Raw genomic sequence first — 14,665 nt, 5'->3', positions numbered from 1 at the left:
GTATGTGTACTCAGCATGGAGATCCTTGGGTTTGTGAAGGAGATCTGTGAACAATTGCTTATAATCAACAATCATTGATTATTGTAGTCAGAAAGGGCAAAGTTGTCCTGACATTTAGAGCAGGATTTTTTCCTTTTATCTACGAAATGAACTGGAGCTAAAGAAGGTTAACATACCTAAGTGATCCTTGTCTGCAGTGCCAGTCAAACCACCCTACACCTGAGTCCAGTCACAGCAAAACTGCCCAATGGCCAGTTGCAAGACCAGTTAAGGTTGACTTTTTAGACTACATACAGTCTGAAATCAGGTCAGGATGTGGAATTTAATTGCTCTACTACATCACAGAATCATAGAATTGTTTAGGTTGGAAAAGACCTTTTAAGATTGAACTGCTGAAGTGGGTTTAGAGGAGAGCCACAAAGATGATTAGAGGGCTGAAGCATCTCCCCAGTGGGCACAGCCTGGAGAAAGGTAGACTCTGGGGAGACAGCAGCTTTCCAGGGCCTGAAGAGAGCCTACAAGAAAGCCAGCAAGAGACTTTTTACAAGGACTTGCAGTGATAGGATGATAGGGAACAGCTTTAAGCTTGAGGAGGGTAGATTTAGACTGGATAATAGAAATTAATTCTTTAGAGGAACAGGTTGCCCAGGAGGTCATGAATGCCCCTTCCCTGGAGATGTTCATGGACACAAGTTGGATGAGACCTTGAGCAGTCCAGTCTAGTGTAGAGTGCTCCTGCCAACGCCAGGAGTGTTGGAACAGATGATCTTTAAGGTCCCTTCCAACCTGTTCTATGAATCTAAGAATCATCAAGTCCAACCATTAACCTAGCATAGCCAGGTCCACCACTGAACCATGTCACTATGCACCGCATCTACTTGTCTTAAAGATCTTCAGGAATGGCACCATTTCCCTGGGAAGCCTGTACCACTGCTTAATAACCCTTTCAGCAAAGAAAGTTTTCCTAATATCCAGTCTAAACTTCCCCCAGTGCAACTTGAGACTGTTGCCTTGTGTCTTTGCCTGTTGCATGGGAGAAGATTGACTCACATCTCTCTGTTTTCTTTCCTGTAGTTCTAAAGAGATATAAGATCCCCTCTCAGTCTCCAATCTAAACAACCCCAGTTACCCCAACTGCTCCTTATGAGACTTGTTCTCCAGACCCCTCATCAGCTTTGCCCTTCTTGGCACATATTCCAGCTACTCAATGGCTTTCTTGTGGCGTGGGTCCCAAAACTGAGCACATTATTCAAGATGCAGCCTCATCAGTGCCTAGTACAGAAGGATGATCAGTTCCTTGCTCCTGCTGGCCATGCTATTTATGATACAGGCCAGGATGCTGTTGCCCTTCTTGGCCTGTCTGTCCCATATGACACTCTCCACTGAATACAATTAACAGACACACACCACAAAAAGTAATGAGAAGCTGCAGTACATCACTAGTTTTTCTCCTCTCCTTTCTACAAGGACCAACATTTCTTCTGATTCTGTATGACATGCATGTGCTGTACTGGATGCACAGCATGGATTCTGGTGTCTGATACTGCAGGTAAAGCACTCATCTCCTGCCATAGCACCTGACTCTTTTAGCTGTGTATGCTTGGGAAAAGACTGGCAGCAAACAAAAGCTGGCCAAGAGTGTATCAGAGCAAAAGCAAAAGTGGTACTGGTGAACTAGTAGCTACAGTTGGAAGAGCTTGTTTCTGCTGTGTTTTGACTAATTCAAGTCTCAGCCTAAGAACTTTCTGTGGATTGTCAATAAACCAAGTTATGAATGTATCTGAACCCACATACGATGCTTTCAGTGTACACAAACTGCTTCATCCTATTCTATCAGACCATGATACATGTCTAGTATTCATTTATCCTCAGCTGAATGGATGGACTGAGCTTTTATGAAGACTTTTCTGCTTGAAAACTAATTAGTACAAAGCTGTCATCAAGTCAGGCTGTTGTGAACAAATTTAAGTCTGTCTTCTTTTTCCACTAATCATTTCCTGAACTTTTTGAATGTAGTTCAAAAATCATAGTCCTTGTGTTTAAGGTCCCTTTTAGTTCTGGTGTGAAGAATGCAGCTGATGAGTACACTGCTCATAGGATCACAGAATGTTAGGGGTTGGAAGGGATCGAAGGAGACCGAGTCCAACCCCCCTGCCAGAGCAGGGCAATACTATCTAACACAGATCAGAGGAACACATCCAGACAGGCCTTGAAAGTCTCCAGGGAAGGAGACTCCACAACCTCCCTGGGGAGCCTGTTCCAGTGCTGTGTCACCTATCACCCCTTGTGTTGAGGAGGAACCTCTTTTGCTGCAATTTATACCCTGTGCTCCAAACCAGAGTTGATTAAAGGTAGGAGTATTGTAGGCATTTCCTACTCAATATTAGGCCATCAGTAACTGAAGTTTCAGTGCTGCTAAGAAACACAGGATTGTTGACTGAGAATAAGGCATGTTTTGGGTGGCTGATCTTCATTAATCTTAGCACATATTTACACTCAGAGCAGTGAGACCCTGGCCCAGGTTGCCCAGAGAAGTGGTAGGTGCCCTATCCATGGAACAATTCCAGGTCAGGTTGCTTGGGATGCTGAGCAACCTGCTCTAGATGCAGGTATCCCTGCTGACTACAGGGACTTGGACTAGAGGTACTTTTCATCCCAAACCCTTTGATGAGTTGATTCATTTAAAATACAGAAGACAGTCAAGAGTATGGGGACAGGAAAAGGACTTTGCTGCTAAACCAGACTATTTTACATATAGATGTATTTAATCATCTGTGGTGAGAATAAGCAGTTGACAGATGTGTGATCATGTTGTTCACTGCACTTGGGTATCAGGAATCTCCTAGACAGAATCTAAAACAGCAAAGAGCAGAAAATATCAACAAGGCAATTTCTTTAAATTTCCTTCTAGTGAGGGGTGGGAAAAGTGTGTCAAATGTTCTTTGTTCATAAGGAGAAAAGAGATTATTTTCTGGTGAGGCAAAAGACTTTAGAGGAGCTGGGGCTGTTTAGTTTGAAAAAGAGGAGGCTGAGGAGAGACCTCATTGCTGTCTACAGCTACCTGAAAAACTGCTGCTGGTCTCTTCTCACAGGTAGTTAGTAATAGAACAAGAGGGAATGGCCTCAACCTGCCACTGGGTAGGTTTAGACTGGACATTAGGAAAAAAAATTCAGAGAAAGAGTGGTCAGGCACAGGAATGGGCTGTATGGTAGAGTCACCAACCCTAGATGTGTTTAAAAGTCGTTTGGATGTGGTGCTTGGGAGTATGATTTGTGGTGCACCTTGTAGAGTAAGGATATTGGTTGGACTTGGTGATCCTGAGTGTCTTTTCCAACCTGAATGCTTTTGTGATTCTGAAAGAGAAGTTAGCCTTTCTTTCTGTGGATGTCAGTATGTGAGCTCCTTGGTGAGCTAAGGGAACACTTCATCCTAGCGAGGCATCAGCTTCTTCAGAGAACCACCCTGTGGCAGAGACACAGCCTGCGGCGGAAAAATCAGCAGCAGTAGCAATGCACTGTGCTGTTGCTCGCACAAGATGGTTTTGTTATGCTTTAGGGTGCAGTGCTGTATGCCTTTAAGAAAACAGCCTGATGTATTTGCAACATGGCCAAGTTAACACAGCTATAAGAACGTTAACTTTTGAACTTCCTGACTTTCATTGCTTTAAATTTCAGCTTCAAAGTTTGATGATTTTTTTTTTTTTCCTTCTCCCTTTTCTTTTTCTTTTCCTTTGCATTCGTTGGCCCTGGATAGTTTTGAAAAACAGGAGGAAATAAAAGAAGTTGAAGATTTCTGGGGGTGGGACACTGAATATTATGTATATAACAAGTAATGACTTAATATTCAAAGGAATAGTTAAGTAATATCTGCAAAGTAGTTGTGATACATCTAGTTTGCTTCTGATATTTCTGTGGTGCTGGGGAATCACAAGATGAAATCTAGAAAGCATTGCACAAGATGACTTTTCCTGCGTTTTGCTGTTTTTCTCCTGAGAAGGGATCTGTGGTACGTGGGAATGCAAAGATTTAAAAAGCCAACATGAAAAAAAAAAAAAAAACGAATAAAAAGGATGTGATTGCCACAAGCTTGGAGGAGATCATGGAAGGGTAACTGGGTTAAAAACAGGAAGCGTTTTTTTTCATGTCGAGATTAAGAAGAGTAACTACAAGATGATTTCAAGTTTGGAGATGCCTGGGGGGGCACTAAGGGTATGCTTGCACATTCAGCTGCACTGGCACATAACTGCTGACTTGAAAAGACAAAAGCAGGGCACGGACTTGTCTTCGGTGGCTTTATTAAAAGAGAGAGAGAAGAGAAATGCAAGTGAGAAAAAAGAATAAAGATATTTCCAGTGCTAATGCTGTAGGATTTCTTCCTGAACCCGACTTAGACAAGAAATGATTTCCAGACCGGTGGCGCTTCCTTGCCTTTGGAACTGCTGAATGGGGAGCTAGTTCCTTTTGTTTCTTTCTGTCTGGGAAGGGAGCCAGGCTGATAGCCCATCCTCCCAGCAGGGCAGAGGAAAGTGTTGTGTGAGCTCCGAGCTATTAGGTAACCCAGACTGAAACAAAAAGTGCTATTGTGGTGTGGCATTTGCCCTGCCTGCCCTGCCAGTTAAGGAAAGGAATATTTCCTTCTTTCATCTTACACAAATGAACAAAAAGAAGAGGGGGGAAAAAAAAGAATGCCAGTATCCCCTCTCTCCAGTGCATATATAAAAGCATTTCAGAATGCAGTAGACAGTACTTTACTGGTTCCAATGGCTTGAATTATGACTTGACTGTCACACCCTCTGATATTTTTTTTTGAAGTTCACTTGTGCCAAAAGCAATTGGAAATGTGTTTTTAAAATGCTTTCAGGTATAAAAGACTTGAAAGAAGCTTAAAGCACTGGACTCATTAATCAGGTTGCAAAAACAAACACATAGCAAATCCTTCCACTAGCAAGAAAATACCGAAGAAGGGAAGTTTTGACCCCAAAGATAGCATATGAAAGAGAAAAGTCGAGGAGTTAAAGTTGTCTCAGGTGTTATCAATTTACATCAGAAATAATTTAATGACACATCCTTCCATGAGTATTTTTCAATAGAAGCACAGTTTTATACTGGCTATATCTGATTTAAATAGCACAAAGGCTTGTGTCAATGTTAAGGCTGTGCAGGGTTTCTGAAAGAAACAACCACCATGGTTGGCCTGGAAGTACGAAGAAGATGTTTACCTGGATTGATTAAATCCCTGTTTGCTTTACTGTCTATGTACTGTGCATGCCATCAACAGCTCAAGTGTGTCACTGCTCATCATTCCAGCGTGGTGAAATAAGATCTAAGGGAAACACAGCGCTACTTTGCAGCCTTCTGGCCTGTCTATAGGCTGGTTCATTTCAAAGGTGTTCAGAAAAAGCCTGGATGAGGCACTTAGTGCCATGGTCTAGTTGATTAGACAGGGCTGGGTGCTAGGCTGGATTGAAATTAGAAGGGCTGTGATAAGTATAGAATCATAGAATCAACCAGGTTGGAAGAGACCTCCAAGATCATCCAGTCCAACCTAGCACCCAGCCCTATCCAATCAACTAGACCATTATCCTCCCTCCCCTATTCTGCTCTGGTGAGGTTGCATCTGTAATATTGGTCCACTTCTGGGCCCCTCAGTTCAAGAAGGACCTCAGGGAATGCTTAAAAGAGTCTAGTGTAGAGCCACAAAACCGTTGAAGGGAGTGGAACTTCTTCCTTAAGAGGAGAGACTGAGGGAGCTGGGGCTCTGCTGCTTGGAGAGGAGGAGAGTGAGGGGTGACCTCATTCATGTTTATAAAGGTGTAAATGATGAGTGCCAAGAGGATAGAGCCAGGCTCTGCTGAGTGATGCCCAGTGACAGGACAAGGGGCAATGGGTGGGGAAGTTGAGGCACAGGAAGTTCCATGGAAACATAAGGAGAACTTTTTTCCCTGTGAAGGTGACAGAACACTGGAACAGGCTGCTCAGGGAAAGCTGTTGAGTTTTCCTCTCTGGAGATATTCAGGAGCCCCCTGGATGCATTCCTGTGGTGCATTCTGCTCTAGATAATCCTGCTCTGGCAAGGGGACTGAACTGTGTGATTTTTCAAGATCCCTTCCAGCCTCTAATGTTCTGTGAAACGTTGTGTACTAAATAAAATACAAAGGCAAACTTCAGGATTCTACTTCAGCGTTCTGCTAACATGCAAAAAAAAGTCATCATGTTCAAAGCTCAGTCTCTTTTGATTACAGTTATCAACTTTAGTTGATAACAATATAATTACTAAGAAAACAGAAGAGGCTACTGAATAGCTAAACCTAATTAAGGTAATAACCTGGGAATTTGTTTTCACTGAGGGCTTGCTCATACAGCCTTTAATTTTAATGAAAGAATACTTCAATTCTGAATTAAATTAATTCTAGTGAATTAGTGTTGTTTTCTCCTTAGCATTAAGTTGATTTATATACCACAGTTTTCCTCTTTTCTTTGCCATCGGAATGGGCTGCCCAGGGAGTTGGTGGAGTTGCTGTCCCTGGAGGTGTTCAGAAAAAGCCTGGATGAAGCACTTAGTGCCATGGTCTAGTTGATGGGACAGGGCTGCGTGCTAGGTTATCCTGGTTGATTCTATGATTAAAACTACTTCCAGATCTGCTGAGAGACAAATTTACTTCAGGATGTGATTCAGGTATAATATAGCTATGTGTAGTGCTTGCACTATGAAAAATCAGGATTTTTTTTCTCCTATTGCTTCACCATCTTTTCACTTAACAGTAACATCAGTGGTTGAGTTAAGTCAGAAGTCTACTTAAAATTTGGTGAGTAGCTGTATAGTAGCATATTTTCATACATGTCCATTTCATATTGCATTTTCTTATAAACTGTTTAAATATGTTATCAAGTATTATTATTAGGCTTAAGTAACTAAAGCCATTATGAGACCTATATCATTGTAATGTAACAGTGATTTACTGTGGAAAAGTTCAGCTGAGAATTTGGTATTGCCAGAAATTCCTATGAGATCTTTCTCCAGGCATCTTCAGCATTGCTGTTTGTCATTGCAGAAGCTTCACTGAGATTTTGTCATCCCGAGATAGAGCTGTAGAATCATAATTATAGAATCAACCAGGTTTGAAAAGGCCTCCAAGATCATCCACTCCAACCTGTCACCCAGCCCTATCCAATCATAGAGTCAATGAGGTTGGAAAAGACCTCCAAGATCATCCAGTCTAACCTATCACCCAGCCCTATCCAGTCATAGAATCAACCACGTTGGAAAGAGACTTCCAAGATCCTCCAGTCCAACCTATCACCCAGCCCTGTCCAATCAACTAGACCATGGCACTAAGTGCCTCAGCCACCATAGTAGTATTTGAATTTACCCATCCAAAAACCAAAGAAACTCCAAACTTCTTTCTCAATAATATTTGTATATTTTCTTAAAAATCTGTTTGAAAGCACATACATGGTCACAGTGGCTACAATTTATTGCTAAATCCTAGCAGTGCATCTTTACATTAGCCCTTGTCCTGCTTTTGGAGGTGAAGAAAATGTCATTATTTGTTTTGTGTGGTAGCAATGAAAGCTGTCACAGCAGCAAAGGAAATCTTACAGTAGGAATAGTGCAATCTCTGTGCTAAGGATTTGGTTACAAAGCTATATATAAACAGTGTCAGAGTCAGCATCTGCAAAGTATTTGAAGGGCAAGCTACATTACTGTTCACTCTCGTAGCAGTGTCACACAACTTGAGATAAGGGAGGTTGTAGCTAGGTGGAGTTGGTCTCTTTTGCCAGGCAACCAGCAGTAGAACAAGAGGACACACTCCCAGGTTGTGCTGGGGGAAGTATAGGCTGGATGTTAGGAGGAAGTTCTTCCCAGAGAAAATGATTGGCATTGGAATGGGCTGCCCAGGGAGGTGCTGGAGTTGCTGTCCCTGGAGTTGTTCAAGAAAAGCCTGGATGAGGCACTCAATGCCATGGTCTAGTTGACTGTCCACGGCTGGGTGCTAGGTTGGACTGAATGATCTTGGAGATATCTTCCAACCTGGTTGATTCTATGATTCTATGATATTTTTCTCCCTGTTCTAGTGGGAGATGTCCCTGCCTGTGGCAGGGAGTTGGAACTAGATCTTAGAGGTCCCTTCCAACCTCAACCATTCTACGATTCTGTGATTTCCATTTAAACTTCCATATCTATAAATCTATGATTCTATATAGATTCTATATATATGATTCTATATAGAGAGAGTCTGTGTTTCTGTACGTTCTATATAGATTCTATTTATTTTCATCATTCTGTTTCCCTGAATGCCACATCCTTCCTGGGACCATACTACAGACCTGATCCCCTTCCTTGAACAATGAGTGGATTTCGCCAGGGTAATTTGCTGTAGAGAAGTATCCAGATACTAGAAGTGTGCTTGCTCTGCCAACACTCTGCACCAATCAGAAGTGGCATCAGCACAGGCTGAGCAAGCACTTAGATGTGCACAGAGATGTCTTTGGGCTTGCAAAGACATCTTATCATTCCTTCATATTAGAGCTTCCATGCAGAGTTGCTTCCTCCAGACCCAAAGCATTGCACGCTCTGCTCAGCCCTATTGCATGCCTCTCAGTTTGGGAGGGATGCTGAAGGCCATATTTGATGCACTAGATGAGGTGCTCAGTAAATTCCTTGCCAGAATAATTGGCTGGTGATGTTGCACGCTTTTTCAGCTGTGCTTTATAGTGTTAGAAGGAATTTCTTGCCTGTGTTGCATTACTAGTTTAACACCACGAGTGTGTGTGAGAACACCTCATAGAGCAGGACCAGTTCATGGTTTAACATCTAGTGTAATGAGGTCCAATAAAATCATGTTAAAAGGATGTTACGGTTGCAAAGGAAAACATCAGAAGCAAGGAAATGCCAGAATTAACATGGTCTGTGGAAATCCAGTCTCTTATGCATTATAGTGCAGCTCTTATTACATTACATACTTGGATTTCCAGAGCATGGCTCCTTTTCTACTGATTGTGTAGTTCAGGTTTGTTTTGTTCACCAGTCTGCATTTGTTAGCTGTGAGGTATCCAAAGTCCATAATTCATATAAAATAATTTGTCTTGTCTTAGAATCAGTCAGGGTTGGAAGGGATCATAAGGATCGTCTAGTTCCAAGTGCCCTGCCATGGGCAGGGACACCCTACCCTAGAGCAGGCTGCACACAGCCTCATCCAGCCTGGCTCCAGGGATGGAGCCTCAATCGCCTCCCTGGGCAACCCATTCCAGGCTCTCACCACTCTCATGCTCAACAACTTCCTCTTCATGTCCAGTCTGAAGCTCCCCACCTCCAGCTTCACTCCATTCCCCCTAGTCCTGTCACTCCCTGATATCCTGAAAAGTCCTTCCTCAGCTTTTTTGTAGGCCCCCTTCAGATACTGAAAGGCCACAAGAAGGCCTTCTCATCTCCAGACTGAACAGCCCCAACTCCCTCAGTCTGTCCTCATATGAGAGCTGCTCCAGCCCTCTGATCATCCTTGTGGCTGTTCTCTGGACGTGCTCCAGCATGTCCACATCCTTCTTGTAATGGGGGCTCCAGAACTGGATGCAGTACTCCAGGTGGGGTCTCACCAGAACAGAGCAGAGAGGGAGAATCACCTCCCTCAATATTGTCAATATTCCTCTTATACCTTAATCAAAGTTCCTCAGTGTTCAATAAATGCATCTTTTTTTTTTTTCAGTGTGCTTATATCAGACACTTAAACCAGTGTTCATGTTTAACAAACCAAGGCAGAAATTGTATTAAAATATTGACTGTTTTTTCCCAATTTGGGTCACATTAGACCTTATTTTTTCTGGTTCAACACAGAATTTGTAAACCATCTTCTAAGTTCAAAGTAGTTTCCCAGCTTGGATCACTAACTAGGTCTGCTGTGTAGCAGAATGAGCCTGTAATTCTGCCCAGACCTGTCACTAAATGCTATTAGTGAGTTTCACAGACATGTGATGAATGCTCAGGCTTGTTTGTGTGGTGTTAGTCCCAAATCTAATTAGAGGAGAGCAGAGAAAACTCTGCTGTCCTATCCCAGCCAGCCCCAGTACTCTTCCACTGCCTGCATGCCACCCCTATGTCTGCCACATTTTTTTTTGCCCTCTGAAGATCCCATTCTTCTTTGTCCCCCAGTTCATGTTTCCTGTTCCTGTTTCATTTCTGTTCCTTTCTGAATTTGTGTCTAAAGAGGTTTTTCATTTCAGGGTATTATTACCTGGGTACTCGGTCCCTTTCCTGGTACCTCAGGGGCTCCTGACACTTAGAAGTAATCCTAAGTCTTATTCAACAGCAGCATCTTTGAGATGGAGGAGAGTATTCAGTGCAGCGCAAAAATTCAGGAGCCAGACTATTATAGGAGTCCACTAACAGCATAAAAATAGAGCTTATAGAAGCTTATAATCTGAAACAAATTTGGGCACCATTTCAGAGATGATGACGGGTGGAGAGCAGCCTGGATGAGAGGGACTTGATTGACAACCACCTGAACATGAGCCAGCAGTGTGCCCAGCTGGCATGGAAGGCAAGTGGCATCTTGGCTAGTGGGGCCAGGATTAGTGTGGGATGTGATTCTGCCCCTGTACTCAGCACTGGTGAGGCCTCACCTCAAACAGTCTGCAGTTCTCAGCCCCTCACTGCAGGAAAGATATTGAGGTGCTGGAACAGGTCCAGAGGAGAGCAGTGAGACTGGTGAGGGGGCTGCAGGGAAAGTCATATGAGGAGAGGCTGAGGGAGCTGAGGTTGTTCAGCCTGAAGAAGAGGTAACTTAGAGGGAACCTTATCATGCTCTACACCTACCTAAAAGGAAATTGTAGTCAAGTGAGGGTCAGGCTCTTCTCACAGGTAACTTGTGACAGGACAAGAGGGTATGGTCTGAAGCAGTGCCAGGGGAGGTTTAGCTTGGATATTAGGCACCACTTCCTCACAGAAAGCATAATTAGGCACTGGAATGGACTGCCTAGGGAGGTGGTGGAGTCTCCATCCCTGGAGGTGTTTAAGGAAAGATGTGGCACTTGGTGGCATGGTTTAGCTGATGTCGTGGTATTAGGTCATGGGCTGGAGCTGATGATCTCAGAGGTCTTTTCCAGCCTCAGTGATTCGGTGCTGATATGATTATGTGATTCTGTGTCACTGTCCCTGGAGGTGTCTAAAAGACATTTGGATGAGGAGGTTAGGGACATGTTTTAATGGTTGTGCACAGTAAGATATTAGGTTATGGTTGGATTTGATCTTAATGTGTTTTCCAACTGGGAGATTCTATGATTCCAGTACACCTTGGACTCCTCTCATACCCAGTTCTGGCAGTTTGCCTCCAAACTCGGAGAAGCTAAAGCTGCTCAGCAGCATAGTGATGTGAGTGTTAAAATACGAATATAACAGCATGTTTTCTCAGAAACTTGGATTTAAGGCTTTTTAGCTGCAGTTGCTATCTTGGAATCTCAACATGCATGTAACTAAATCGTGAGAAAACCTGTGTAAACAAAAAGGGGGGGGGGAAGTAAAGAAAAACAGCAGTAGTACAGAAAAAGGTTTCTTTTGTAGCCTTTAACTCACGAGAATGTAAATGAATGTGGTGTTAGTGAAAGTTTAATTATTTTGAGAGCAGTCAGTAAGGCAGATTAAGAGGAAAAACAGCACAGCTGAAGACAAAGGAAACAATATTTAGTCTTTGATCAAAAGTTTGCAGAGTGATTTTGCTGTTCACCTTCAAGGGTGGTGTAATTTGATGAATAACAAAACGTGTTTTGCTACTTGAGTAGCCTCAAAGAGAAAGGGTGTTCGTTCCATACGGCCACTTGAACGAATCTCACACGCCTGTTCCTCCATTAAGGCATAATGGTTTTATTGACTAAATCTTTTCTCTCAAAGAGACACCCTAAAGATGCACATTGAAGTTAACATCTGCTCTCAAAGGAACAGAGAAGCCTATACTGTGTGCTTATGCTGCACATTTCCTCGGGAAATCATCAGAGGTGAACTATATCTTATACATACTGAGCTGAAAAGGTGGAATAGTCTTATTTCTTAAAATACTGCTGGCACTTATGAAATAGTGCCTATCAGTTTTGGTCATGTGAGTCTTCACTTTGGTGCCAAGCCACTGCACTATCGTACGTCTCCATGGCACGTTATCACAGAATCTCTGAATGTTAGAGATTGGAAGGAAGCTCCAGAGATCATCCAGTCCAACCCCCTGCCAAAGCAGGATCACCCAAGCTAGTCAAAACAGGAATGCATCCAGGTGGGTCCCAAAAGTCCCCAGAGAAGGAGACCCCACAACTCCCCCATGCAGCCTGCCTTGGGGCTCTACCACCCTCAATTCCAAGAAGTTTCTTCTCATGTTGATGTGTGTTCAAATTTGTATCCATTGTTCCCCATCCCACCACTCTGCACCACCAAAAAGAGACTGGGCCTCTCTTCTTGATACCCACCTCTCAGATACTTATAGACATTGATCAGATCCTCTCTCAGTCTTCTCTTGTCCAGGCTAAACACTCTCAGGTCTCTCAGTCTCTGTTCATAGGGGAGATACTCAAGTACCCAAATCATCCTCATGGCTCTCCATTGGACTCCACATTAGTGATGTTTCTTGTAATCAGAGAATGGTTTGAGTTGGAAGGGACCTAAAAGGTCATCTGGTTCCAACGCTGCTGTCACTGGTGGCAGGTACACCTCCCACTAGAGCAGATTGCTCAAGGCTTCATCCATGACTACAGACTCCCATGCAGTAGTGCAGAAGGATCAGTGAAGAAACTGTCCAAGAGGAAGAAAATGAGTGGTGATGAAACCAAATAACTGGATAGGTTGAAAGATGTTTGTAGTAAAAATTCAGCAAAACCATAATGGGTAGATTGTTTGCATTTGCAACTCTTTTAGTGTTTAACAATAAAATAATAATTGTTAATAATAAATGTTTTATATTGTTACATATAATATGTATGCTGTTATATACTGTTACACATGTATGGTTATATATAGTAACTTATATGTAACTGTTAATAACAATATTAGAGTTTTGAGTTATCATAATGGGGAAATTTTCATTATTGCTACTGAAAACTGCTGGATTATGAATAACTTTGCAGAGCCACAAAAATGATTAAGAGAGTTGAACATCTTCCTTATGAGGAGAGACTTAGGGAGCTGGGGCTTTGTAGCTTGGAGAGAAGATGACTAAGGGGTGACCTCATGTTTATAAATATGGAAGGGGTGAGTGGCAGGAGGATGGAGTCAGCCTCTTCTCAGGGATGCTTAGTGACAGGACAAGGAGCAATGGGTGGAAGTTGAGGCATAGGAAGTTCCATGTGAACCTAAGGAAGATTTTTTTTTCCCTGTGAGGGTGACAGAGCCCTGGAATAGACTGCCCAGGGAGATTGTGGAGTCTCCCTCTCTGGAGATATTCAAGAACCATCTGGATGCATTGCAGTGTGATCTGCTCTAGGTGACCCTGCTCTGCTGGGGGGCTGGACTGGATGATCTTTGGAGGTCCCTTCCAGCCCCTGGCATTCTATGATTCTGTGAACTGTAAGCAATCACTTTTTTCCCCCCAGTATCTAGAATACAAATGAAGAATAAAAATTGCCATGCATAGAACTATGCTTAGACATCTGTAAGTGTTGTTACACAACATTCAGTTGAGGTGTTTAGGGAACCTACTTAGTGTTAACCTAATCCCTTTTTCTGTTTGAATTGGTGGCTATTTTGCCAATGACTTCAACAGAAGTAAGTCACAGAGTTGTTTGTTTTTTTTCTCTGAAATGCTTTTAAAGTTTAAAACCAAAAATGTATAAAAGAATCTCTTGATGAGAGGCACTGTCAAAAACTTCCTGGTTGTAATGGGAATGTTCTTTGTATTCCGTCAGTCACATCAAGTGAGTCTGGATGATTATGGTGTTTCTAGATGGTTTTAAAAAGGGAGTTTTGAAGCCTCCCACTTAGCCCTGGATTATGCATTAGCATGTGAGTGAGCAAAATGATTTTTGTTTTTTATCTGCAGAAAATACAAGAAATTTCAGTTGCCAGAAGGTACAATTACCATGGTCTAGCCTTGAGCTCTGTGGTAAAGGGTTGGACTTGATGATCGATGAGGTCTCTTCCAACCTTGATGATACTGTGATACTGTGAGATACCCAGTCTGCAAGAGAATAGTTTTATATTTCTATTTGAAATGGATGGATTTTTTTTCTCTCTTAATTAGCCTGCATCAGCACATTGTGAAGGTTAAGCTGGAAGTTGAAATGCCTTCTGCGTTATTATATACTGTGAATACAAGTGAAAACGGTCTGTGTGTTCACTGATGTAATAGGAACATGCAGTTAACATAAAGTTAGCAGATTCACAAAACGAAAATTAATGTATGAATTATTTAGCCAACGCTGCACTTTGCCCCAGAATCTGGTGTTTATTATTATGAGCTTTAGCAGGAAACAGAAGCAGCATCAACTGGGAAAACATTTCTTTACTGAGCTGAGAACAGGATGGCTTTCTCGTTTCCAAGTGGGGAACCTGGTTCTTTGGTTTCTTTGTTCCTAGTTCGACTACTCCCAAGCTATTTTAGCCGAACATTTTACATGCTAATGGAGCCTGGGGAAGTGCAGTTGGCAGCTGTTCTTGGGCTAATAATGAAACACACTGTTTAGTACTGCATGCTGC

At 42.6% G+C, this 14,665-nt stretch overlaps 1 protein-coding gene across 17 annotated transcripts in view; it reads left to right on the top strand.

The window, feature by feature from the left end:
* The window catches only part of EYA4 (EYA transcriptional coactivator and phosphatase 4), a 145,300-nt gene that overhangs the window by 50,586 nt on the left and 80,049 nt on the right, over positions 1-14,665 (top strand). The window lies entirely within an intron of this gene.

The sequence above is a fragment of the Pogoniulus pusillus genome, chromosome 31 (assembly GCF_015220805.1).
Source record: "Pogoniulus pusillus isolate bPogPus1 chromosome 31, bPogPus1.pri, whole genome shotgun sequence".
Lineage (NCBI taxonomy): Eukaryota > Metazoa > Chordata > Aves > Piciformes > Lybiidae > Pogoniulus > Pogoniulus pusillus.
This window is presented reverse-complemented; position numbering and strand designations above follow the sequence as displayed.